Source organism: Onychomys torridus, chromosome 6 (assembly GCF_903995425.1).
Source record: "Onychomys torridus chromosome 6, mOncTor1.1, whole genome shotgun sequence".
NCBI classification, from domain to species: domain Eukaryota; kingdom Metazoa; phylum Chordata; class Mammalia; order Rodentia; family Cricetidae; genus Onychomys; species Onychomys torridus.
In genome coordinates, this window is record NC_050448.1 from 134,451,432 (window position 1) to 134,479,318 (window position 27,887).

Genomic DNA, 27,887 nt, shown 5'->3' on the forward strand with positions numbered 1-27,887 from the left:
AAACTCTACCTACACTCTGCAGTTGGCTTTGTGTTTCTTATTTAACAAGACAGTTACATCTACATTATACACTTATAATCCTACTACTGAAGATGCTGAGGCAGAAACATCATAGTTTCAAGGCAATACTGGTGAGACCTTTCTTCAAACAAACAAAAATAAAATCTGTGGGTCTTGACAAGTTTATAATCACCCGCATTTGCCATTAAAGAATCCTGGGGAGCAGTTTCATTGCTCTAAGCATTCTTGATTCCTCCTATTCAATCATCATCAGGCTCAATCTCTCTGGTGATCACTGATCTGTTTACTGTCTAAAATTTGCCTTTTCTAGAAACTCACAGATTTAGAATAATGCAGTGTATCTCTTCATTCTGACTCTTTGCAGTTAGGAATATGCATTTAAATCTCTTCCATGTGTTTACTCAGCTGACAGCTCATTTATTTTCATTGCTGCTCTATTCCTTTGATTGAATTTGAGAGTTTGTTTATCTATTCACCTACCGAAAGACATCTCGGTTGCGTCCAACTCTCACCATTTATGAATAAAATGGCTACGAACACCTGTGGGTTGGATTTTATATGAAAGCACATGCTTAGCTTTGCCAAACCCGTCACACTGCCTTGCACAAATCTTGTATCATTTTACAGATCCCAGCTGTGGAGAGCCTTGATCCCTGCATCCTTGGCAGTAATGATGTTGTTTTGGATTTTTACCATTATAATAGGTATATATTCTCATCTCATTGTTTCAGCTAGAAGTTCCTAATAACACATACTGTTGAACAACTTTTCATATGCTTACTTAACCATATGTGTAATATATCTTGTTTGATGAGGTCTTTGATTGTATTTTTGCCCATTTTTTAATCAGAGCATTCATTTTTTACTGTTGGGCTTTAACATTTTTTGGTATTTTATCTAATCTTTTACCAGATACTTGAAAGTATTTTCCCCCACAATCAGTGATAAGTTCTCATTCTCTAAATTCTTAATTTTTGCAGATCAGAAATGTCTTTAACAAAGGCTAGTGTATAAGTTATTATCTTTTATGGATTATCTTTAGTGTTGTATCTTAAAAGCCATTGCCAAACTGAAATTCTTCTGAATAAACAGACAAACAACCAGTGGGGACACTTAAACAATGGAATATATGCAAAATGAACACAGTCATAAATTCAAGACTGAGGAAAAGAAGGATAAGAGAAATGTTTTCCATTGTGTAGTTCAAACAGGCAAATCAGTTAAGCTTTGAAAACACAAACTGGTAATGTCTTTAGGAAGGTAAAAACAGCAGACTTAAAGGGGAAGAGCAGGGCAAGGAGACTAGACTGGGAGTACTGTGCCTAGCACTGGCAGCACGCTAGGCACATAGATACGTTGTATTATTCAGCCCCAGTTCCATATTTTTGTATGCTGTTTGAATGGCAGTGAATAAAACAAGATATTTATTGGCAAAAAGAAAAATGAATTTATACTTATGGATGAAGCTTCTCTTTTTAGCATATAGTTTTCTCAAATTAATAAGAATACAAAAATTCCAGCAAAAATTTATGTTATGTTTTGAAGTCTTTTGATTTGTAAAGGAGAAACTTAAATTTACACCAGATTGTCTCACTGTTTTGACAAAAAATGCTGAGACCAAATGTAAAGCACCAGTTCTTGGGACATAACATGGCTCAGTTTGGCACAGCAGTTAATTTATGCTGAGGGAATTAGGCACCCTGTCACATAAACTTCCTGTATCTCTGAGTAAAATTTTTCGTCTTGGTGTTTGGATCACTATGGCCATTTTCTTGAATTGGGTAGATTAAATTTGACAATATATCAACACAATATCTCCAAATTTCTGAAGATGTGAGAAAGGCATATTTTGTCTTGGGTATACTTGAAACACTAAAAGCCCCAAAGAACTGACTTGACTAAATGTTGCTTAATTTAATTGTCCTTCAGAAAAGATTTTCTAAGATCATATCTGTCTACATAGATGTCCCTGAAGGAATGTCCATTTCTAGTCCTGTTTACAAAGAGAAATTGACCTTCGGCTGGGATCAAAAGCCAAAGAAGAAAGAAAAGCTTTTATTTCTTCCTCCAGGGTCTATGTGGCAGCAATCAGGGACTGATAAGCATGGGTGCTGTGAGCACTCACAGATGCAGATAAATTGGTTTGTCCTGGTCAGAAGAGGTGGAACAAGGAACCAAAGACTTCTCAGTTATAATGGTGAGAAGCAGGGGTCAGACCTGAGCCTGCTATCTCTCTGGTCAGCCATTTAGAATGAAATTGCAACCTCTACATCCATAAATATGTTTATATCTTTGGTTTTCACTTATAAAATTCAGTAATAGTGTGGTGTATTATGTGCCATAGAAAATTATTAGGACGAGCTTTCTAAACTTGGTAAAGGTCTTTTTGAGATGTTGCCCTTCTTTCTAGTCCTATATTATTATTATTTTTTTACCAACTTAATATCAAGATGATTTTATATAGTTTCCTTAAACCTTTCCATTCTTAACTTAACCTCAGGTCATGACTTTCAACAATGGCCATCAGTTCTGAGGAATTCCACACTTTCAGATATTCATGTATAAAGTTTATCATCATTTACCATTTATAGAATATCTTGAAATTGTTCTGGAGTGCATACCATGGACACCAGGGCTAAACTAATAGATAATCTTTGGGTTCTTAGACACTGGGGAATTTTTTGTTTCTCTGCCTTGGAACTGTTTTTTTTTAATAATTTTTTTATTCATTTTATATACCAATCAAAGATCCCCCTCTTCTCTCTTCCTGACCTCCAGCCTCCCCGTCCCAACCCTATTCTCCCCTACAAGAAGGCAAGACCTCCTATGGAGAGGTACATTCAGTAGAGGCAGGTCCAAGGCCCTCCCCCATGCCTCATGGCTATGCAAGATGTCCCAGCATAAGCAGTGGGTTCCAAAACCCCCTGATTGTACACCTGGTATGGACTCTGATCCCACTGCCCAGGGTCCCCTAAGTAGATCAAGCTACACAACTGTCTTGCCATACAGAAGGCCTAGTCCAGTCCTATGCAGGCCCCATAGCTATTCATCTGAACTTCATGAGTTCCAACTAGTTTGGTCCAGCTGTTCCTGTAGGTTTACCCACCATGATCCCGATGACCCTGCTCATATATCATAGAATTCCTCTTCTCTCTCCTTGAATGGACTCCCAGAGCTTGGCCTGTGCCTGACTGTGGATCTTCACATCTGCTTCCATCAGCCACTGGAGAAAGGCTCTATGATGACAGTTAAGGTATTCACTGATCTGATTACTGGAGTAAGTCAGTAAAGGCATCCTCTCCACTATTGCTAGTAATCTAAGCTGGGGTCATCCTTGGGGATTCCTGGCAACTTCCAGCACCTGGTTTCACCCTATGCCCATGATGTCTCCCTCTATCATGGTACCTCTTTCATTGCTCTCCCACCCCATCCCCGTTCCAGCTTGACCATCCCATTCCCTTATGTTCTCACCCTACATCCCTTACCCTCCATTGCCCACCCTTCATCCATGACACTGGGGAATTTTTAACAGTTTATGGCCATTCTGAATAGACTGGCCTGTGGGAAGTGGTCTTGAATCGATGGAAAGGCTATCTGAACACAAGGCCATTTGAAAACTGATCATAATGAGTGTACGAATCACAGGCAAAGTTCTGTCATAAAACTAGGAATAAGAGAGCAATGGGTTAGAAAATCAGCCCACATGAAGTTCAGTCTTGCAGTATTTTCCACTCAGCATCTACTAATTCATAGTTTGAAAATGAGATAACAGCAACAATCACACAGAATATAAGTGACAGGCTGATATTACATAGGTAGAATTTAAACAAGTCAGTGTTTCCTTTTCTGAGGGTAATGACCCATGTTCAGGTTAAGACAAATAAGTAGATGGCACTGTAACAAAACATTATAACATTTGTGAAAGATGTAAATTGTAAAAAACAACCTGGGTGTTTAGATAAGGAAAAGCAGGGCTGAAGATGTAGCCCAGAGAGAACCTTGCCTTACAAGCTGAAAGTTCAGAGTTCTGTCCTCAGTACCACCACAAAACCAAAACCACATGAACAAATGAAGAAAAGGTACAATAACCCAAATGAAGCTTGGACAAAAGTTCTGACTCTGGGAGATGCTGAAGAATCAATGGCATCCAGTCAGATGTGATTGGAAGGAAAGGCTGTAACTGATAGCAGAAAAGGCAGAAGCACTGGAAAGTAAAGGTAGGTGCATTACAAGTTAGAACAAAACTGGTTGAGTGCAGTATGGGTTCAAGGAAAGTACATTATAGTATGAAAAACGACAGGGTCTAGAAAGAGGCTCTGAATACAATCCCAACTTAGTGTTGATTGTCAACTTAAAGCATCTAGAATCCTGTGGGAAGAAAGTCTCAATTAGGAACTCTCTATATTAGGATGGCACATGGTTGTGACCATTAGGGATTTTTCTCAGTTGGGTTAATTGAACTGGAAAGACATACTCTGTATGTGAGCAGCTCCATTTCATATGCTGGCCCTGAACTGAATCAAGAGGAAGGAGAGAGGAAGCTAAGCATTAGCGAGTGAACACATTCACCATCTTTCAGCTAGTCACATCCAGTGTGACTTCACATTCCTAATGCCTTGACTTCCCTACAGTGATTGGCCATAACTTCAGCTATGAGCTAAAATAAACCCTTTCTGCCCTAGATTGCTTTTGTAAATGGTGTTTTATGACAGCAATGGAAAGGAAAGTAGGGCAGGTGGTAAACCAGGTGGGCACCAGATACCAGAACTGTGGAAGAGTTGCACCCATAAGTAATGTGTAGAAAAAAAAAACTGGATTATGGGAAATGGAAGTTAAGAAGAAAATCAGAGGAATAGTGAAGGACATTTATTGTCATAGTTACCCAGGAGGAAGATGAAATCTCAACACACAGAACAGCAGCAATTAATGAAAGGGCATTGCCAATTTCCCTCTTTCAAAGACTGAAGCTATTACAGCCACTGCTACTAGACTAGTTAGTTAGAAACTGCAGTGAAGACATATGTGTATAAATAAAATGATAGAACCTGACAAGGCAATTTCCAAGCTAATACTCTAAAGTAGAAAAATAAGACCCTAATTCTAGAAAAAATATTGAGTGCAATTATGAGACTACTGTATTTCAACCAGGAAATTTTCTAGTAAGGGAAAGATCTGCACATTTGAGCCAAGAAATATAAATTAACTTCTAGGAATTTGCTGAACTCCAAGACTCAAAACAGTCTGAGTTTGAGAATCTATGAGCACTTGTCAGTGGCTATAGATCAAAGGGAAGACTCTGATCTTGACTAATTATGGTTCTATAAAGCAGTGTGAAAATATGTAAGAAAAAGAGAAAATGGACTACATCAATTTTTTATTTGAATTCTGACTACAGAGATCATTGGGTAACTTATATCATTGTCATTTACATAAAACTCCACTTCTGAGATGTGGATATGAGAATGTGGAACCATAAAATATGTACATTGCAAAAATAATAATAATAAATACAGGTAAAACACCATCCTCAGATCATCTCATAGCTTGCTCTTTGTAGTGATGCATAACTTTAATCCCTGTACTATAGAAACTGAGGCTGCAAGATGATGAGTTTGAGTACAACATGGATTATATAGTGAGGTGCTGTGTAAAAAAAAATGTATGAATTCACTTCCACAAATGCACAGAAAAGGAACATATTTGTATGATAAGCATACATCAGTAGAAATGAATAGTAAAATAATTTAAGAATAATTTCCATTTTCTATGTGGTCCGTAGCTTCCAGATCATTATTATACCTCTCTTCATTGTTTTTCTGGCTCCCTTGCAGCTAACTGTGTCTGCTAGTGAAGAGAATCGTGTAAAGTGGAATTTATAGGTGCCACCATGGAACCAAATTATTACAATCTATACTTGTAGTCTGCCTTCCTCATCACTTCTTAAACATAACATCCTTGGTTCTCAACTTTCCTAATGCTATGGCCCTTTGATAGATTCCTCATTTGGTAGTGACCACCAACCAATTATTTTCATTGCTACTTCATAGCTGTAATTTTGTACTGTTATGAATTGTAATAAATGTCTGTGTTGTCTGATGGTCTTAGGCAACCACTGTGAAAGAGTCATTTGACCCCCTACAGGGTGAGAATTACTCGAAGTTCTAGAGAAACAGGTAAAATTTTGATCAGAATTCTTTTATGCTCTTAAAAGCTATTGGTCACTCAAGAGGCTCAACTAGCTTCTCTCTCTCTGTACATGCATGTTTCATGCAGGCCAGAGAGGTCAAAACCTGGCGACTCACCTCCCTATTGCTTCTCTCTATATACATGCATGTTTGCATGCAGGCCAGAGGTCAATGCCTGGCATCTTGCTTCTCTATTGTTTTCCACCTTATTTTTTTGAGACAAGGTTTCAATAAGTGTGAAGACAAGCAATTTGGCAAGACTGGCCAGCCAGCCCCAGGAATCTCCTCGTCTCTATCTTCCCAACACAGGAATGTGCTCCATGTCTGACATATTTTTGTGGGCAATGAAGATCAAACTCAGGTCCTAATGATCATGTGGTAGGTACTCTACTGAGTCATTTCCCCTGCACTTGAAGAGTATATTTTTTTAATGTGGAATATATCTCTTGATATTTATGATGCTGTTAATATTTGTAATATTCACAATTATGAAAAAGAGATAGTGTGTTGGTATTATGGTCCCAAAAATATTGTGCATGCTAATAAACTTACCTGGGGTCAGAGAACAGGACGGCTACAATATTAAACATAGAGATTAGGAAGTGGTAGCACATGCCTTTAATGCCAGCACTTGGGAGGCAGAGCCAGGTGGATCTCTGTGAGTTCAAGGTCACATTAGAAATAGCCAGGCATGGTGACACACACCTTTAATCCCAGAAAGTGAGCCTTTAATCCCAGGGAGTTATGGCAAAAACCAGAAAGATATATAAGGCATGAAGACCAGAAACTAGAAGCATTTGGCTGGTTAAGCTTTTAGGCTTTGGAGCAGCACAGTTCAGCTGAGATTCATTTGGATGAGGACTCAGAAGCTTGCAGTCTGAGGAAACAAGACCAGCTGAGGAACTGGTGAGGTGAGGAAGCTGTGGCTTGTTCTGTCTGTCTGATCTTCCAGCAATCACCCCAATAACTGGCCCCAGGTTTGATTTTATTAATAAGTACCTTTAAGATTCCTGCTACAAGGTAGAATTGGTAAATATCCATTAATTTTTTAAAATAAGAAGTCATTACATTTTAACTTAAATGACATTTTTTTTTATCCCAAACAATTATAAATTCAAAAGAAGTAAGGGCATCCGTGTTCATTTTTCAAATTTCTTTTTTGTGTGGCTTCATATAAGATAGCTACCTTTTCATATCTGCTTCAACAAATGAAAATTCAAATAAACACCTGGGAAATCAAAGAGTATATTTTTGAGAGAGAGAGTCTCCCTATACAGCCCAGACAGAACTTGACTCTGTTACACTCAGCTTCCTGAGTGCTGGGATTGTAGGTGCAGGTCATCATATCTGATTCAGAAAATAGCTTACCATGATTCAGGATATTCTTTAATAGTCTACAAAAAAATCCTTGTTTCTCCAAGTACTTTTGCATTATAGAATCTAAAATCATACTAATAGATTTTTGTATTCCTATTACAAAAATCTACACCATTATCTTACATTTTGAGTGAACTATTTATTGGTACTTAATTTTGAAATATGATATAGTGGTCATTTGCCCAGAATTACTTGGTCAGTTTTATAAATCTTTCAGATATTGGAGTATTTCATCAACACTGGTATTTTTTTTAAAAAAATGTAATCTCTTTACTGGAAAGCTTTCAAGCTCTTAGTGGCAAGTAAATTTCCAATGTTCTAATTTTTACTAGGAACCTAAAATTTTACAATTTGCCATAAATATTGTCAGCTATCATCCTTAATACAATTATCTCATTTAAGTTTTTCCAAGGGAGGGCTCATTTATACCACATAGTTAAATCTGAACTGCAAAAACTCTATCCTAAGGAAGTCAAATGGGATGGGGTAGGAAGGACATAAGATTTACTGGAACCCAAACCATCACACAGTATGTTCCTTGGGGTCAAATACTATACCTCTGTACACAATAATACTCTTTTATCCCTAAATCCCATTCTTCATTCAGAAAACTGAAAACATTTCTACTCAAAGGATATGATCTGTTGACAATCAATCAAAATATTCTACTTAAAATTAATGTTTTTCTCCTTCATGGCTGCCATACATAAGAGAAATCTCAGCATTTCATGTAAGCCAGTGTCAGCAAATAGAGCACTGGCAGCTTCTGTGGTGGAACATCACTGTAATGATCTATGTGAAGACAACTGCAGTTTTACTACCTCTTTTGTGTTCCTGGTGCAAATGTCAACAACTCACTGAAAATAGATACAAATGTTCAAACAGAACCCCATCTGGATGTGGCCCAGATGAGAGTGCTGGCCGGATGAGAAGAGGAAGAAGCAAAGTGCTAGAGAGGTCCCCAGAAATCCACAATGATACATCCACTGTAGACGGCTGGTAATGGTCGAGAGAAAACCTGATCTGACCTAGTCTGGTGATCAGATGGCCAAACACCCTAATGGTCATGCTGGAACTCTCATCCAATAACTGATGGAAGTGGATGCAGAGATCCTCAGCCAGGCCCCAGGTGGAGCTCCAGGAGTCCAATTGTCGAGAAAGAGGAGGGACTGTAAGAGTGTGAATTGTTGAGACCAAGATTAGAAAAGCACAGGGACAAATAGCCAAACTAATGGAAACACATGAATTATGAACCAAAAGCTGTGGAGCCCCCAACTGGATCAGGCCCTCTGGATAAGTGAGACAATTGAATAGCTTGAACTGTTTGGGAGGCACCCAGGCAGTGGGACCCAGACCTATCCTTAGTGCATGATCTGGTTGTTCAGAATCTTGGGCTTACACAGGGACACTTTGCTCAGCCTGGAAGGAGGGGACTGGACCTGCCTGTACTGAATCCACCAGGTTTAAATGAATCCCCAGGGGAGTCTTGGCCCTGGAGGAGATGGGAATGGAGGGGAGGTGCTGGGGGAAATGGGGGGGGAATATGTCTCTGGTCTTATTCTGTATGCAGCAGAATCAGGATGTAAGAGAGGCAAGATCCAGGCAGGCACACTCCCAGGCTGTCTTTGTCAGGTCTGGCAGTGAAGGAAAAAAGAAAAGTGAGATCTACCCAGAGCATGGAATCAAGATTCTGGAAAGGAAAAATTCCTCTCTACTAGACAGGTCTATATGGATCTTCATATTCTACCAGGGAAGGTTTCATCACTCTCATAGGCCAACATCTTCTTATGAAAGTCCACTCGTGTACTTATGTGCATGTATATTTGTATCTTTCATTTTCTTTACAGAATGTGTTTGGCTTAAAATAAATGCACTTATAGTGGTTTCAGTTTTTAAGGAAGATTTATTTTTCTTTAAGTATTCAGAAGTTAGGAAGTCACTGGTACTTGTCCCAAGTTCTCTGTTATGTTGACCTTTTTTCTTCAGGGTAGCTTGTGCAGCTCTTTCTCAGAATGAAAAGAAAAAGAGCAAGGAAGATCAAGAACACACAGAAACCTTCTGCAAAAGTTTTGTTTATCATAATGATTGCACAAGGCCAATTGTATCTGTAGGAGGCTGGACAAAACTAGAAGCCTGTTTTCAGCACTTGCAGATACAAGTGGTAAATGAACAAGAGGATGAAGATTATTTTTACAAATGTGTTTATTTGTTCTTTATAAAACAGGAAATTGGTGATAAAGTCTAATTGTGACTTTGAAACAGGAGTGGCAATTGTGTGGATTTTAATCCACTGTAGTTATATTTAGTCTGATTGTTCCATGTTACTTTTTAGTCAAAAGTTAGGACAATCAGAAGAAATTTAAAATCCAAGACTCTTACAAATAATTAAAATTCAAAATGCAATAAACTCAACTGGTTCTCCAAAGGGATAGGTTGTGGAGAAGTCTGACAATCTGAGCAGCTTACATAACCCCTATGTACTGCCCAAATTTGTGAGTTGTTTCTAGTCAGTCAAGTAATTAGAGATGCCTGGTATAATTAGCAATTCTACACTTTGCTTTAGTAAGTAGATTAGTGGCATTTTACAAATAAGATAGATCACACAACTTCTTAAATTTCTGTATCCCTGAAGTCACATGGAAGTTAATAGGAGAGCTGAAAAAAGTAATCAGTGCAAGAAAGGAAACATGAAGGAAGACAATGAAAGCTGCCCACAGGCAATTTCAAACTGCTCCTGATCCTTCCTGTGCAAAAGATCACAGTCCAAATTGGCATTCAGTCAATGAAGGCAACAGTGGCCAAGACAAATCAAAGCTTTCTCTCCCCCAGTGCTAACAGCTAACAGGGAGCACAGTTCCCAACTGTTTTGCATTCCATTTTAGTGGTGTAGAAACAGCCACCAACAGTTAGTTACCCTGCACCTCAGGATTGCATTGACAGTATTTAATACTGCTTGGAATAAACTTGATCATGACATTGGGTTTGAAAATTATAGTAATGAAAACATTATTGTTATTATTGTTCCTCATATTTGTCTTCACATAAAAGTATTAAGAATTAGACCTGCCTCTTTACTCTTCATTTTGCATTAGTGTCCCACAAGACACTTCAAGAACAAATATAAATAACAAATTCTCATGCTAAATTTTTCGAGTGAAGACTTTGTGTATATAAGAAGTGATTGACTTTTGTGTAAATCTTAACTATCATGAAATCAACTGTGGACATCTACATTAACAGCAGTCTTTGGAGAGGCAATGAGATCATAAAGGTGCACACATCTTGGTTAAAATTACCATCCTCATGGAATGATACCTGGATAATCTTAGGAATTTATTTCTTGTCTATGGAATGAGGATTCAACAAGCAGGAGGCCATCTGTCAATCAGGAAGCATGCTGTCAGGAACATAGGAAGCTTCTTTGTATCAGACTTTCCATCCCCCTATCTATGAGAAAGCTTAGTGCCTCAAACTACCCAGCCTATGGTGTGTGTGTATAAGTCAAAACAAGTTAGGAGAATGAGTGACAGTTCTCTGAGTGAATATGGGAGAGGTAAGTATGATTATTTTGAGAAGATGAATTTCCAGGTAGACAGGCTAAAATGTGAGAATGAAATAGTGACAGCAAAGAGCTACTTAATGTAATGATATTATTTTGTGAGGAGTAGAAAGACAAATTTTGGCTTTACCATTTACTTGCTCTCTGACCTTGGGAAAGGTGTTTGATTTCAGGGAAGTTATTTAAGTCCTTAAACTTTAGTTTATAAAACTTAACTGGGTTGGGGATTTAGTTCAGTGGTAGAGGGTTCGATCCTCAGCTTAAAAAAAAAAAAAACTTAGCTTATAAAACTAAGTTAAAAGCATTAGAAATATTTTATGAAAATTATTTTCCAAACTAAATAAATTCAAAAACTAAATTGTCCTTTCCTATTCCTTCACTATATGAGTACTACTTCAAAGCAATTTGGGAGAAGAAGGGGTTTATTTTATTTTACAACCCATAAGTCACATTCCATCACTGAAGAAAGTCAGGGCAGGAACTTGGAGTCTGGAACTAGAACACAGACCATGGAGTAATACTGTTTTCTGGCTTTCTTGACACAGCTTGTTCAGCCTGCTTTCGTATACTGCTCAAGATCACCTTTGCAGAGGTGGGAAATCCCCCGTGATCTGGGTCCTCCCACATCAATCCTTAATCAAGACAGTATCCCATAAACTTGTCCATAGACCGATCTGATGAAGGCATTTTTTCCAATTGTTTCTCTTCTCAGGTAACTCTAGCTTCTGTAAAGTCAATAGAAAACTAATCAGGACAGTCAGCAACAAGACTGTCAGAGAAAACCTACTCTTCCCATTAGAAACATTCATAATGGATTATGTCTAACTCTTCTCAGGACCAATTCCTACTGATTAAACCATACAGTCAAATGTCTAATAACCCAAATCTTAAACTTTTAATAAACATAACTTATAAGTATTCAGATATTTTTTCCAACAAGTTGTTTATTAGCTTTTATTTTTCTAGCAAAAACAAAAAACCCAACAAAACCCTCAGAAAATTACATATAAAATACAACTGTTTTACTGGATTAGAAGAAAGGAAGAGGGAAGGTGGGGATGGGGGTCTTATGGTGTAGCACTGACAGCCAGGAACTCAGTAAGAATACCAGGCTGTTCTAGAACTCACTGAGTCCCACCTGCCAATGTTCCGGAATACGGGGGTTAAGTGCGTACTCCATCATGCTTGGCTGTGATGATTTTTTCATATCAAATAAGACCAAGTTTTGATGTAGTAGTTTTTATCCTCAAAGTCTTAAAAACCTATAGTATGTTCTTTTATTGCAGAGAACACCAGCCTTATGTTTTATTTTAATTTTATTTTGTTTAAATAAAGTTCTTTTTCTCGACCATTGCCAGCAGACTACAGAGGATATATCAAAGCCTGATCTGACCTAGTCTGGTGATCAGATGGCCAAGCACCCTAACAGTCGTCTTGGAACTCTCATCCAATAACTGATGGAAGTGGACACAGAGATCCTCAGCCAGGCCCCAGGTGGAGCTCCAGGTGTCCAACTGTCGAGAAAGAGGAGGGTCTGCAAGAGCGTGAATTGTTGAATCCAAGATTGCAAAGAGCACAGGGACAAATAGCCAAATGAATGGAAGCACATGAATTATGAACCAAAGGCTATGGAGCCCCCAGCTTGATCAGGCCCTCTGGATAAGTGAGACCATTGAATAGCTTGATCTGTTTGGGAGGCACCCAGGCAGTGGGACCAGGACCTGTCCTTAGTGCATGAGCTGGCTATTTGAAACCTTGGGCTTACACAGGGACACTTTGCTCAGTCTGGAAGGAGGTGACAGGACCTGCCTGTACTGAATCTACCAGGTTTAAATGAATCCCCAAGGGAGTCTTGATCCTGGAGGACATGGGAATGGAGGGGAGGGGCTGGGAGGATGGCAGGGGTGGGCGCGGGAGGGGGGAGGACAGGGGAACCCATGGCTGATGTATAAAATTTAGAACACATAATAATAAAGAAAAAAATTATTTATTAAAAAATAAAAATAAAATAAAAAAAGAAAAAAAAGTTATTTTTAATGAAATATTGGTTAATGCTAGAAAAGAAGCATAGAAATTTCTTTAAGACACTATTTAATGTGAGTAATAGGGAAAAGCAGAGAGAAAAGCACAGAATGGAAGATGGCATATTATCTTATTTTCTGAAGTTGCCTACTTACAGAAGTTCAATTGCCAGACAAACACCCACTCCTGCTATTTCTTATAGGTATCTGTGAACAGAGAAGCTGCTGACTTTGACAGCTCAGTGTTCACATGTCCAACTGAGCTGTCTTTGCTTTCTTGTTTCAGTGACTCACCCATGATAAACACAGGTTCCTTTTGTGGTGATATATTGTGCACTCTAATAAACTTTGCCTGAAGATCAGAGAACAGAACAAGCCACTAGATTAAACATAGAAGCCAGACAGTGGTGGCACACACCTTTAATCCTAGCACTTGGGAGGCAGAGATCCATCCATATCTCTGCGAGATCAAAGTCGTCCTGGACTACATGAGATTGACTCAGTCTAGGAGAGAAACAGAGCTAGGCAGTAGTGGCCCACACCTTTAATCCCAGCATGTAAAATCTCATGCCTTTGCTTGGGAAGCACACACACCTTTAATCCTAGCACTAGAGAGGCTGAGAAAGGAAGTGATATGGTGGGTGGAGAAAGTTATATAAGATTTGAGGAGAAAGGAACCAAAGCCTCATTGGCTGAGGAACCCATTTTGGCTAGAGGCCTTTTGGCTAGAAAGCCTTTGCAGGCTGAAAAGTTGGTGAGGTAAAAGGTGGTGGCTGTGGCTTGTTTGTTTCTCTTACCTTTCAGCATATACCCCAATATCAGGCTCTGGGATTTTTATTATAAAACTTTTAGAAATTCAAACAATAACCTTTTGTGGTTTTTAGCATTTTTACTTCTCGAGGTTGTGATTTACATGGCCCCAGTATAATGCCAAAGCACTCCCCAGCCCCTATACAAAAGAAGGCTGATATATAGCCATGTAGAAATGGTGTGTGATAGGAAGGATCACTGAGACAGCAGTTACAGTGTTGTTGGACAAAAGCCCAATATTAATGAACCAACAAAAATATGTTGAGAGGGTCTGGAGTTAAAAGAACTTGTTGCTCTAGCAGAAGACACACATGGTAGTTCACAAATGTCTAAAACTCTAGATCCAGGAAACACAAAACTGTCTGCACTGGACACAAATATGGCACACAGACATATATGTGAGTATATAATTCATACACATAAAACAGAAGCTAAATAATTGAAAATTTAAATGTTGAGCAATTTGTTTTTAAACAGAAACATTTATAAAACAACGTTATGTACTGATCAGTCAATGAAGGTATAACCAAAGGTTTATATGAGCCTACATTTGTCTTTCCCTTATAATTCTTGCTTTGAAACCCACTGACTCAGACTCTGAAGTTGCAACTCTACTGTATTACATGGCATATGTATAAATAACAAGAATTGACTATAGCAATGTATTTTTATATTATTAAATTAAATTTAAAATTACTACAAAGTCAAATGATATAAATAAGTCAAAGTGTTAATAAGCATAACTTAAAAAAATCTAGAATTCATATAAATGTAAAACAAGTTCCTAATGCAGCTGGAGAATAATGGGAGGGGTTTTATACATATATATACTGAAGGGCAATAGTCTGGATCCCATGATCAGTAACAATGAAAATGGGCAAAATGAGCAAACTGAACTGAGAAAATCCCTGTGGTAGATCCAAGGAATATTCGGACCCTTCTAAAGCAAATATAACCCCCTTTATTCCTTTAGTCTAACCATCAGTATTTCAGAACAAAAAGAATAACTCAATTGCGTAAACATCATTACAGAGGATTAGTTAAATCTTTATCACAGAAAATTGTTGAGGAAATATGGCCCTGTGTCTTCTACAAGAGGGGAGGGGATGGGGGATGGTGTGTGCAGGGGTGGGAGGGGGGAGGACAGGGGAACCTATGGCTGATGTGTAAAATTAAAACACAAATATAATAAAAAATATAAATAAATAAATAAAAGAAAAAAGAAAAAAACAAGAACTCAAAGAACTCATAATATTAGCTCCATGGCTCTCCTTATAAGTTGTACCCCACAGTGCTGCAGGTGAAATAACAGAACACTGATTCTTCTTTAGAGTACCTTGAGCAAGTTAATGTCAGTCTTCATGGAACAAAATAAGCAGAATCATGACTGTAGCTGAATCAGGCTATAGGCCACTCAGGCTCCATTTTAACATTCTTTATCTTTGCTTTGTATGTGTGAAAACATATGGAAAATTATTCTGGTAGGCAGTGTACAAAATGAAGTTCTGTATAAACAGCAGCTCAATGCTTTCTGGAATAGTACCTAATTAAAACACAAAACTTCACCATAAAGAAAAGAATGAATAGAGTATGTACACACATGTATACACACACACACACACACACACACACACACACACACACACAACAAGTACACTGCTTTTTAGAACTTTTAACTTTAAAAAAGTATTATTCACATTAGTAAAAACAAGGTTTTGAGGCTACATAAGTTATAATAAAGCCAGGTCACCTTACATATAGGCTCTATTGCATATGTTATTCACTCTATTCAGACACCAACTTCTTCACCTATAAAGCAGCAATTGTAATACACATACTAAGGAGGTGCTTTTAAACTCCTGTACTGCCTGTTTGTATTTCTGGGGACTACTACCAGTTGTTTTTTCTTTATAGTAATTTTTTTGTTGTTGTTGGAAGAGATTAAAAACATGCAAAGACTAATGTGATGAATTATTTTCTGCTATTATGCTCAATTAATCCCCTTTATGAACATGTAGAAGTGAATCAGATTTGAATCATCAGAGGATAAAATACCGTCTAGCTGAATGCATAGACTGGAAGAAAGATTCTAAGAGCTGTAATAAACAGCCCAAGGTCAAATGTAGAGTTCATCCCCTTCCTCTCATCTTCCTCTTTGCTTTCATAGATTCATGTTTCTTCAACCTGCAAAGGCTTTCAGGGTGCCTCTACTTCATCTTCAAAGATCCCAAGACCTGGGCATGTTTCCTATGGGAAAATAAAAATCTAGTAAAATCACATTTTATTTAGGCTATATGAAATTTGTAGTTAAAATTATTTTTTTCTTGCTATGCAAAATGTGATGGCCAGTCTTTGTTGCCAGTTTCATTATATCTGGAATCAACTAAAATCCAAGCAGGTGGGCATACCTGTGAGGGATTTTCTTGATTGGATCTTCCCACCTGGTGCCAGCCCACAAGAAAGGACATGGAAGAAGGAAGTTATTGTGTTTTGTCCACTTTCCCTTACTTACACTAACAAGTTCATCTACCCTATTGCTGAGGCATTCCTTCATTGGTATTAGAATCTACTTTTTTGTGATTCCAACACAGACTGAACACCAGTTGAGACATCTAGCATCATGAACTGAACAATTAATGGATTGTTGGTCTTTCTATTGGGAGACAGCCATTGTTGCATTAGCTAGACCACAGCTTGTAAGCCACTCTAATAAATGTCATATATATATTACTATCAGTTATGTTATTTTAGATAAGCCTCATACACAAAGCTTAGTATCTGTTCTAAATCAGAAGGGTGTCTTCCTTACATTAAAGCTCATGGAGAGAATGTTGGGTAGTATTAATAGATAATCACACCCTTCCTGTATTTCCATGATTAAATGAAACTTCTGGTCTATTGTAAGAAGGCAAATGTTAAGATGATGAAAATATATTGTATGAATGAATAAAATTCTCAAAGAATTAATAAAATATTATTTTAAAAATAATGTAAATATTTACTTGATTTGTTGGCAGATACTTGTGGTGATATTTTATCTGTGTACCCCAATAAAGCTTCACTGAGGATCAGAGGAAAAAGCCAGCCACTATATTAAACATAGAAGTCTGGCAATGGTAGCTCATACCTTTAATCCTGTCACTCAGGAGGCAGGGAAACGTCTGGATCTCTGTGAGTTCAAGGCCACACTGGGAACAGAGCCAGGCATGGTGGCATATCCCTTTAATTCCAACACTAGTTAACCATAAAGATCTGGAGGTCTGTACAGACAGACAGGGAAGTGACAGAGCTGGGAAGAAAAGTGATGTAGCTGGGCAGAGAAAGGAAGTGAGATGGCAGGGATAGAAAGGCATATAGGCATGGGTATACAGAAAGTAGGTCTCTTTGGAGGCTGAGGAGTCGGTAAGATGAGGTTGGCTGTGGCTTGATCTATTACTCCAATCTCTCGGTTTTCACCCCAATATCTGGCTCTGGGTTTTTTTTATTATTATTAATGAAACTGTTTAGCGATTCACCTTACTGATACTAGAGATGGCAGGTTTCTACTCTGAACTACTTTTTAATAATAGTATTAAGGGGCCATAGTATCATGGTTGGTTAAATGGACTCTGCTTGTACCAGCTGGCTTCAGGGTTGCATTATAGTATTACCTCCCATCAGCCAAATGACAAGCACCTTAGGGAAGTTCAAATGAATTTTCAGAAGTCCTAAGTTACAGCTATGCTACCACAGTCTTTAGAACATGGGAAGGAGGACTGAGGCACAAGATGGTTAAGGAAAGATGCCTTAGAGACATTCCTTTCAGAATAGTAATGAAGACATAAAAAATGAATGAAAGGGAATTGTTAAAGACATCGTCTTTTGAAACTATAAATTGGCAAGTAATATCTAACACTTGAATGCTGTTGAAAATTTATCCAGAAAACAAAATTCTCATTTTAGATTTGCCAAATGATAATTTAAATGAGAGAGACAAACCCAAAAGATCAGCCTACAAACAAGCTCAGGTTCAGCAACCTGAGTGTAGGCATGCAGCTAACAGAAACCACAGGAAAGCTAACTACTGGATGAAATTTCTTAAAGTTTGTTTTTAAACAATTAAAACAACATTTCCAAATATAGTTATGCTTTTACTACGTTTCTGAGATTCATCCTAGTGCCACACACTAGGTGCAGGTCATTTGTGTTTAAGGAAAGAGCAATTTCAGAACAAGAAGAGTCCATTGGGAATATACAACTTTGGGATAGGCCTCAGCAGTGGCCAACATCTGTGCTTTCTCATGAATGACTAACCAGGTCCTCTTCAAGAAGCTGGCTTCTAGAAAAAGGGGACCATTCCAAGAGCTACTACCAGTTTTTCTCAAGACAGATCAGAAATTCACTTTGGACACCAGTGTTCAGGTGAACTCAGTCTACAGACAAATCCAATGACAGACCTTTGTCTCATTTACTTTAAGGAAAATTTTCTTTAGACTAAACATAATTTTTATTTATTTATTTGTTTGTTTGTTTATTTGTTTGTTTGTTTGTGACAGAGTTTCTCTGTATAACAGTCCTGGCTGTCCTGGGAACTAGCTTTGTAGACCAGGCTAGTCTCAAACTCACACAGATCCTCCTGCCTCTGCCTCCCAAGTGCTTAAAGGTGTATGCTACCACTGCCCAGCTAAAAACAATTTTATTTTATTTTATTTTGTGTGTATGAGTGTTTTACCTGCATTTATGTGTAGTGAGTGTGTGGTTGGTGCCTGAAGAGGTCCTAAGAGGGTGATGGATCCTTGGAACTAGAGGTACAGATGGTTCTAAGTTTCCATGTGGGTGCTGGGAATTGAACCCAGATCCAATGCAATAGTAACATGTGCTTTTAATAGCTGAATCAACTCTCTAGCCCTCAGGTAGGTTTTTCACAATTTGGTAAATTGGGTACCTTGTAGTAAGAACACAAATTCTAGAAAGTTTAGAACCTATGTGAATGATCTGTCATTTTTATTTTCTAACATCTGTCACAGTCAATAGCTTGACTTCTACAGGCACTTTTTAATCTGAGTTATTTTTATCTCACAAATCTTACAGTGGCCAAGTCACCCTAAAACGTGCTGCCAGTGAGATAACATAATGGAAGCAAACAGGGTTAATGGCATATTTAGAACTACTGACAAATAATTACAGCAAAACTGATCGAATCCTTCATAGTGGTTAGGGCTTGGGAAACCCATGGCAGTCCTTGGCTGATGCCCTCATAATCCCAATTCTAAGTTTTTCTTTACAGGGCTAGCCCTTCAGTATCTGTCCCTTGCTCTACCTGTGTCTTCACAGAGCTTGCTCCTTGAATCTCTTTTCCCTTTTTCTGCCCTCTTATATTATAACTCCTGATTACATTTAGGACCCACCATAAATCCACTATGTTATCTCAAGATCCAAAGACCACATTTCCAAATAAGGTCTTGTTCAGTCATATGGTTTTGACGTATGTTTTGAAGCCAGTGTTCATCTCAGTGCAGATAGCCTAGAAAGTAAAATTCAGATAAGTCAGAAATAAAACATCAATAAATTTTCTTGCAAATAATTTGTAAAGTCTACCTGTCCTGAGTTGTGATGTTAGCACAAGACATAACTGTCATTGCATGTTTCAGTTTTCCTTTTTAAACCAGATCAAGGCATACTGCCTATCCTTTTTCTGTTTTACATATTCCTGGACATTTAGTCTCAGTATTACAGAGATATGAAGCTTAGAAATCTGCCAGTCCTTAGCAACAGAGAAAAGGCTTAGCTTTACTAGAGAGCTCCTGTGGGATGTTCTGTATGTCAAATGTGTTGTTCTGGTTGGTTAAAATAAATAAAGTGCTGATTGGCCAGTAGCTAGGAAGGAAGGATAGGGTAGGCGGGACAAGGAGGAGGAGAATTATGGGAGGTGGAAGGCTGGGGTGGAGAGAGACTGCCAGCCGTGGCCATGACAAGGAAGATGTAAGGTAATGGTAAGCCACGAGCCACGTGGCAAAGTATAGATTAATAGAAATTGGTTAATTCAAGATAGAAGAAGTAGATAACAAGAAGCCTGCCACGGCCATACAGTTTATAAGTAATATAAGTTTCTGTGTGTTTGCTTGGTTGGTTCTGAGCATCTATGGGCCTGGCAGGTGAGAGAGATTTGTCCAGGCTGTGGGACAGGCAGGAAAACTCTAACTACAGAAAGCTGTAATTTATATCACTGTGGCTAAACACATCTTTTTATGTATGTTTTAGTTAATGGTAAAACACATTAAGCATAGATTCATTCACCTTGTCCATTAACAGAGACTTGCAAAAGAGAAAGGAATTAGGTCTTCTGGAAGTTCTCTGGGAGTTATTCATTTGGAGGCAATGGCTTCATTTCTCCCTGTGTTCTGCATTTATGATTGCAATGACTTCACTGAGGAACACGGAATTTGAAAAGATGAAAACTATAATAAAAACATCAACACCACCTATTCCATTGTATGTGATCAACTTTTTGAGTTAATATCTAAATAAGCTGTTTTGAATGGAAAGGTAAATGGACATAATGTGGAAGAATTCAGTCCTAATAGGCTTCTTCAGAAAGCTCCACTCTGAACTTTCTCTTCATGCATTTTGAAACCTAGGACCATAGATATTTCACTGGACAGCAACTTATTGACAATTTATTACACACCAGGCATTTCCCTGGGTGTTTGGCACACTGTTTAATGCTGGAGTTCAAATTCAATCTGGAAGATACATCACTCAAATTGGAGCTAGTGAAACTACTCCTGTTAAACTGAAAAAGAAAACTTTATAGTTTCTGGAACAAGTAGACAAGGGTTGGAAGGGTGAAGACAGAAAACCACAGTGAACACTTCACAGATTTTTCCATTTTGTATTAGATAATAAGTCATATTATTTACATATGTTGTCTGTGACTCTAGTGACTCCCAACAATTACATCTACTGGGGTGTAATCTTTCCTATTGATAAAGAACCTGGGACTCAGCAAAGTCAAGTAGCCCATCCAAGGCTAGCTAGCCTGTGATGGGATAGAACTACTAGGAAAGCCACTGTCTTAGTTGATGTTTCTATTGGTGTAATGAGACACTATGGCCAAAAGCAGCTTGAAGAGAAAGGGATTTATTCAACTTACATATCCCAAATCACATTCCACTGAGGAAAGCTAAGGTAGGAATGACAGCTATATAGGCATCTAGAGGCAGGAGCTGATGCAGAAGTCAGAGAAGTGTTGCTTACTGCTTTTGCCTCGTGGCCTTTTCAGACTGACTTCTCATAGCACCATGGGCCACCTGTTCAGAGCAGGCAAACCATGCACAGTGGGTTAGGACTTCCTCATCAGTCACTAATTAAGAAATGCCCAACATGCTTGCCTACAGCATTTTATCAGATTTGGTTCCCTCTTTTCAGATGACTCTAGCCATATCAAATTGACATACAACTAACCAGTACAGCTGCTGGCCCGCATTCTCTTTTGTAAAACTTCTCATTTGATGGGGACATAGAAGCTATTTAAAGATTGAAGAAGAAATACAGTAGGAATTCTTAAAACCAGTCCTTTATTTTTTATTTTATTCTTCACATAAAATACTATCCATAGGGAAAGACATTAGAAAGTGGAAATTTAGATAGCAAATATTTATTGGTTTACATTATTCAGTTTTATAATATAGCCAATGAAATTTTCTGAAGCTGATTACTCTGAGCAGTGCCACCAGCATACCCTGGAGCTGCAGATTCCACCAGTGCTATGATCTTATCAGCTCTTGGTGCATGGTAGAACTCTGACATCAGAGGAAGAAAGGGAGAGAAGATGCTGTACACATTGCTCCTCTCCATTCACTCTGGAATGAATTCAAGGCACATTTGTGGGTAAACTGTGCAAATGTATTTAATATTGTCTATTACCATTCCTGTTCTCTGATTAGGTGCAAGATATATTTAAAAGGCTATTTCTAAATAAGGACATAAGTAGTCCAGTTTTCACTAAATCAAGTGATTGATTCTTGTTCACTTGAGATGAAAGAAATACGTCTGTTTAACTTCAAGCTGTAACTGTCTGTATTTGTAGTCACCGCCCAGTAATGGGACACCGCTCTTTGGGAGATGTACTAAGGCTAAGACTCTTCACATCACTTTGCATAATTTCAACACATATGTAAAACATCTCACATACCAATCTGCTTGCGTCTCAGCTGAACATGAGGAGAGGCCAGAAATTTCACATTCCCTGGACAAATCTAGTTCTAGGGATGTTGCACGAAGCTGCTCTCACACAGTGGTGCACAGCAATGGTCCTACAACCAAATCCCCATGGCTTTTATTCTAGTCTCATCACTGACGGTGCTGTGTCACCATAAGAAGAAATCACCTAACCACCCTGTTTTTTTCAATTTTCAAATGGAATGAATGTTGATGTCACATAAAGAACAAATTAGCTCTTCTTAATCAAGTAGCTGGAATAAAGCCTGCCACAGACGAAGAGCTCTTATTATTAGGACTTGTTATATGTTTCCATTTTAGTGTGGTTAAAGATGATATAGAAGATTCACATCAGAGATAATTAGACTTTAAGTTATACAATATCCTCTATATGAGGCACTTTAATAGTTTAGGAGTAGGCAATTACCTAGTACATATTTTATTAATTATGGATTATTTTAAAAATGTACTCTATTGTGAAAGATTAAGTTAAAGAAACATTCTAGTATTTAAGTAATGCAATTGATGTTAAATATTAAACATTTTCAAAGAGGCAAATGGTGGGGTATCCATACAAATCCCATATTGCAGCATGCTACTGATGTGGTTAGAGGACTAATGAATCCTTCACCACATCTATCCACCAAGAAGCCATCCCAGGTGAGCTGTATTCTGTGTGAGCATGATAGTGCCCCCATATAGGTAGCTGCTTGTTTAAATGAATCAATCTATAGAAAATGAGTAATGCAATGTGAAATATATATATATATATATATATATATATATATATATATATATATATATATAAACTCTCATCTATCTGATGGTAACAAGAGAGACTATCCTCAGGATGGACACCTTCCCATTCTTTGGGAGGGTTCAGGTAATGATATTTTTATTTTGAGTGTGGCTCACTCAAGCAAAAGGAAGGTTGAAATGAGATGATAATGAACAGATATGACATAATGAATGGATTAGTACTTTTTTAGAAAAATACTTTGTGGCAGCATACACATGATGTTGGAGAGTATAACACGGGTGACAGAAAAATCTGCTAAGATAATGCTGGACTATTTCAAGCCTGATGTGAGTGTGAGGCTCTGTGTGGAGAGTATGGATAGATCTGAAGGATGGAGGGAAGAAGGAGAGGGTGGATTCAATGTGAAGTCCCAAGAAGAAGATTATAAAATCATTCCAAAGATTTCCAGGACAGTTAAAATTTTTTAACAGAGAAGAATTTCCCATCCTGACTTTGAAGAACACACAGAAACCACTCGTGATTGTTTGCATTCCAAGATATGTACCACATAAAACTAAAACTTCAAATGTCAATGGTTAGCAAAACCCTTATGAAAATAAAATGGTGATATATAGAGAAAGCCATAAAAAGTTTACAATCTGTTATACCACAATTTCACTTAAAATAAATTATATGTTATATAAATATAAATGATATAAATGAAGTTGGCCAATAAAGGGATTGTCTTAGTTCAGTTAGTAAAGAGACAGGATGACCACAGCAACTCTTATAGAAGAAAGCATTTAAATGGGGCTGCCTTGCAGTTCAGAAGTTCAGTCCATTATCATGCTGGTGGGGAGCATGGTGGCACTCAGGTAGATATGGTGCTGGAGAGTTAGCTAAGAATTCTACATTTGGATCAGCATGCAGTAATAAGAGAAAGTGACCCACTGGGTCTGGTTTAAGCTTCTGAAACCTCAAAATCCATCCTTTATGACACACTTCCTCCAACAAGGACACACCTACTCCAACAAGGCCACAATTCTAATAATGTTACTCCCTGAGTTTTTGGGGGCCATTTCATTCCAACTGCCAAAGGGATAAAGAAGTATGCATATAAACATGTACTGTGATATTACTGATATTAGAGAAAATTTCTGGATCACTGGAGATGCTTGTATAGGATGGACAGTTATAATGAATGTCAACTTCATGAAGACAATAAGAATTACACATTTTAAACAAATTATAAAATAAAATAAAGCATGAGGTAGATATTTAAATATATCTTTATAATTTTCTTATTAAAATTACTTAGGTTTTACTGTGACTTTTTTCATGAACTTATTGTATAAATAAGATTATTTACCAAATAAATACTAAGAATACTCCAATTGTTAAGCAGCTTTTAGCACCAAATGCCTATTCTTATACTTCCCCTTTCAGACCATCTCTAAGCTATATGCATAAAAGTCAATGGATTTGATTTTAAATGTGAGCAAAATGGCTGCCTAAAAAAGACCAACTGAGAACATTAATTGATTCACCAACATGGACGGGCAAGTTCTTACATGGCTTTATTTCTAGAAGAACTGTACAGGCAGTCAATGTTTGCTAGGAGAGGGAGAATCAATCTTCTCCAGAGATGAGCCACTTGATAGGTTAGACAATCCCAAGATGTCAGCTCTAAACCTATATGAGCAACATTAAATGATCTCAGTAGGTTGTATTGATAAACTTATATACAAATACATGCAAGAATAATAGTTATAGCATAAAAGACATGAATTTTTGGGGTTGGAGGGACATGAGAGGAATTGAGGTGAGGTTGAAAAGGGAGGGAGAGATTCATGTAAATATAGTACTCATGAAATTCTCAAAAAATAAACTAAAACAAAACTGATTTTTAAAATGTTACATATGAAATTTGTGAGAAATAAGAGCTAAAACCATTTGTGGTATTAAAAGGTCAGCATTCCTGGATTTGGACTTAAGCTCTGCTTCTTAAGATGCTGGGGAAACCTCATCTTTCTCAACTAGTGCAGAGTTACTTTGTAGTTTAGAAAACAATTTTTTTCTTCTTTCCAGTGATGCTGGGAAGCTAAATACATACCAGGCATGATAAAAGCACATAGAGTAAGTGGAGATATTAGCTATGATCATTACATCTACACCTTAGTTGTTGGCAATTCTATTCCTAAGATCAAATCTTAAATTTTCATAATACTCCTTACCCACCAAGATATGCTATAGCCAAAGTCTTAGTAGGCAGAAATCTGTGGTGAGTTTTCAGTCCTGTGCTCAAAACAATCTTTGCCCAGAAGCTAGTGGGGAAATTTAGAGTGGTATGTGGCTAGCATAGGTCTTAGAAAATAATGGATTAAAACTCAAAGGTCATGGGAATGTTCAAGTGCTTCCAAAAAGTCTGCTCTTGGAGAAAATAAAAAGGAAACCTTTTTTATTCTTTTAACATTGACTAGTATCTTTGGGTTACAAGACAACCTCTTGGAATTTCTGTTTTGATCCATTCCAGCTGGCATTCTTAGGACCTTTGAAGTAGATTTTATGTAATGATTTAATTTCCTATAACACTTTCACTAAATTGGAGCATCTGTTAAATTCCACAGACTGCAGAATGTGTGTGTGCGTGTGTGTGTGTGTGTGTGTGTGTGTGTGTGTGTGTGTGTGTGTGTGTGTGTGTTTGTGCATGGCAAGGTGTAGGAGTAAAGGGAGACAGCCTGGGATTCCCTGATCCATAATTCAGGAGACAATGCAATGTAGACCCTTTATAAAGAAATTGGAATTGAATCCTATCACTGCACTTGCATTATTTCTCAGAGAGGGCACATGGCTCAAAAATTCTTGAATAAGTGTATATAGCATAAAAGGTAAAAGGGAGTGAAAGAGGATATAAAATTCTAAATGAGAATGGTGGGAGCCTTGGGAGATATTGCACAGACAGACTGATAGACACACCAATGTCCATTCTTTGCTCCATCAGATTCCTTTTGATTCTAATTGGATGAAAAATGCAGAGGTGGGCACAGGATACAGCTCAGTGTAGAGTACTTTGCCTAGCACACACAAAGCCCTGGGTTTGAACCCTTGTACCACATAACCAGATATGGGGGTGTATATTTGTAAACTCAGAACCTAGGGTGTGGACAAAAGAATCAAGAGTTCAAGGTCATCCTTGATCACATAGTAAGTTCAAAGCCAGTCTGAACTACACAAGACCCTGCTTCAAAACAACAAAAATGAAGATCTAAATTCTCAGTTGATCATAAATCCTGAATCATAGACTGATTTCTGTTTAATTTCCAGGCAACACACACACACACACACACACACACACACACACACACACACACACACACATATTGTGGGGTAATGTTTTTGTCACTCAAATTAGTTTAATAAAAGGCTGATTGGCCGGTAGCAAGGCAGGAAGTATAGGTGGGGTGACCAGACTAGGAGAATCCTGGAAGAGGAAGGGCAGAATCAGGAGTCTCCAGCCAGACACAGAGGAAGCAAGATGAGAATGTCAGATTGAGAAAAGTTATCAAGCCATGTGGCTAAACATAGATAAGAATTATTGGTTTGCTGGGTGGTGGCGGTGGTGGTGCATGCCTTTAATCCCAGCACTCAGGAGGCAGAGGCAGGTGGATCTCTGTGAGTTTGAGGCCAGCCTGGTCTACAAAGCAAGATCTAGGACAGGTACCAAAACACCACAGAGAAACTCCGTCTTGAAAAAACCAGAAAAAAAAAGAATTATGGGTTAATTTAAGTGTAACAGCAAATTAGTAATAAGCCTAGGCTAATGGCTGAGTATTTATAATTATTGTAAGCTTCTGAGTGATTATTTTGAAGCCTGCTGATGGTTAGGGTGGGACACAGAAAAGCCTCTTGCTATGTGATTACACACACACACACACACACACACACACACACACCTTGTTAATATGGTTTATGAAATAATATGGCACTGTAAGCTGTCCAGACACTAAAGATCCCATTAATAAATTCCCTGAAAATAATACATCATGAATGTATTATGTTTTATTGTGCCTTCCATAGAGACATTACTTAAGACTCAGGTGGCCTTGTTTCAGAGCCTGTGTGATTTATTATGCTAGCCAGAGAGACTTTTTTCTCTTTACATCTATAAGGCAAGCACCTTTGTTATGGAATATTACTTTAAATATGTGAAGATGTATAACATTTATTTATGTTGCAGAATATTACTTTAACTATACAAAGGTGTGTTCCATTTGTTTATGCTGCATTAGTTTAACGATATAACGATGTGTTAATTTGTTTATGCTGCATTTATTTAATGATGCAACAATGTGTTGATTTGCCTGCCTAAGGTACATGATTGGTCTAATAAAAAGCTGAATGGCCAATACCTATGCAGTAGAGAGATAGGTGGGGTTGGTGGGTAGAAATAATAAGTAGGAGGAGAAATTGAGGCAAGGAAGGAAAGAGAACAAGGGAGAAAGAGAGGGAAATGCCCAGGGCCAGCCAACCAGGCAGCTGCCAGCCAGTCAGATATGGAAGAAGACAAAAAGTAGGACATCCAGAATGACAGAAAGGTAAAAGCCCTGAGGCAAAGCATAAATGAAGAGAAACAAGTTAAATTAAGATATAAGAGCTAGTGGGACAAGAATGAGATAAGGCAGAACATTAATTATTAATAACAAGTCTCTATGTCTTGATTTGTGAGCAGGTTGGTGGCACAGTTGAAAGCCTGCTACATAGCATTCTCAGAAGTAGCTTCTTGTCCACTGCCCCTTTTTGATGAGGTGCCAACCTAGGATTTTCTTGGTAACCATGGATACCAATGTAAGCTAATGGAACTACAATGTGTATAAAGTTGGGGTACTTCAGTGATAGACCACATCACTGCTCAGCAGTCTCATTGGGATTTTTGCATGCTTATTTGAGGACATTTTTATAATGTTTTGAGGCAGAAA

At 37.9% G+C, this 27,887-nt stretch overlaps 1 long non-coding RNA gene across 1 annotated transcript; it reads right to left on the bottom strand.

The window, feature by feature from the left end:
* Positions 1-15,627: 15,627 nt before the first annotated feature.
* Positions 15,628-24,597, bottom strand: LOC118585875. Its single transcript, XR_004945246.1, has 3 exons — positions 24,483-24,597; positions 19,361-19,476; positions 15,628-16,220 (listed from the first exon to the last, which is right to left on the bottom strand). It is a non-coding gene; the product is annotated as an uncharacterized LOC118585875 (long non-coding RNA).
* Between the last annotated feature and the right edge of the window lie 3,290 nt (positions 24,598-27,887).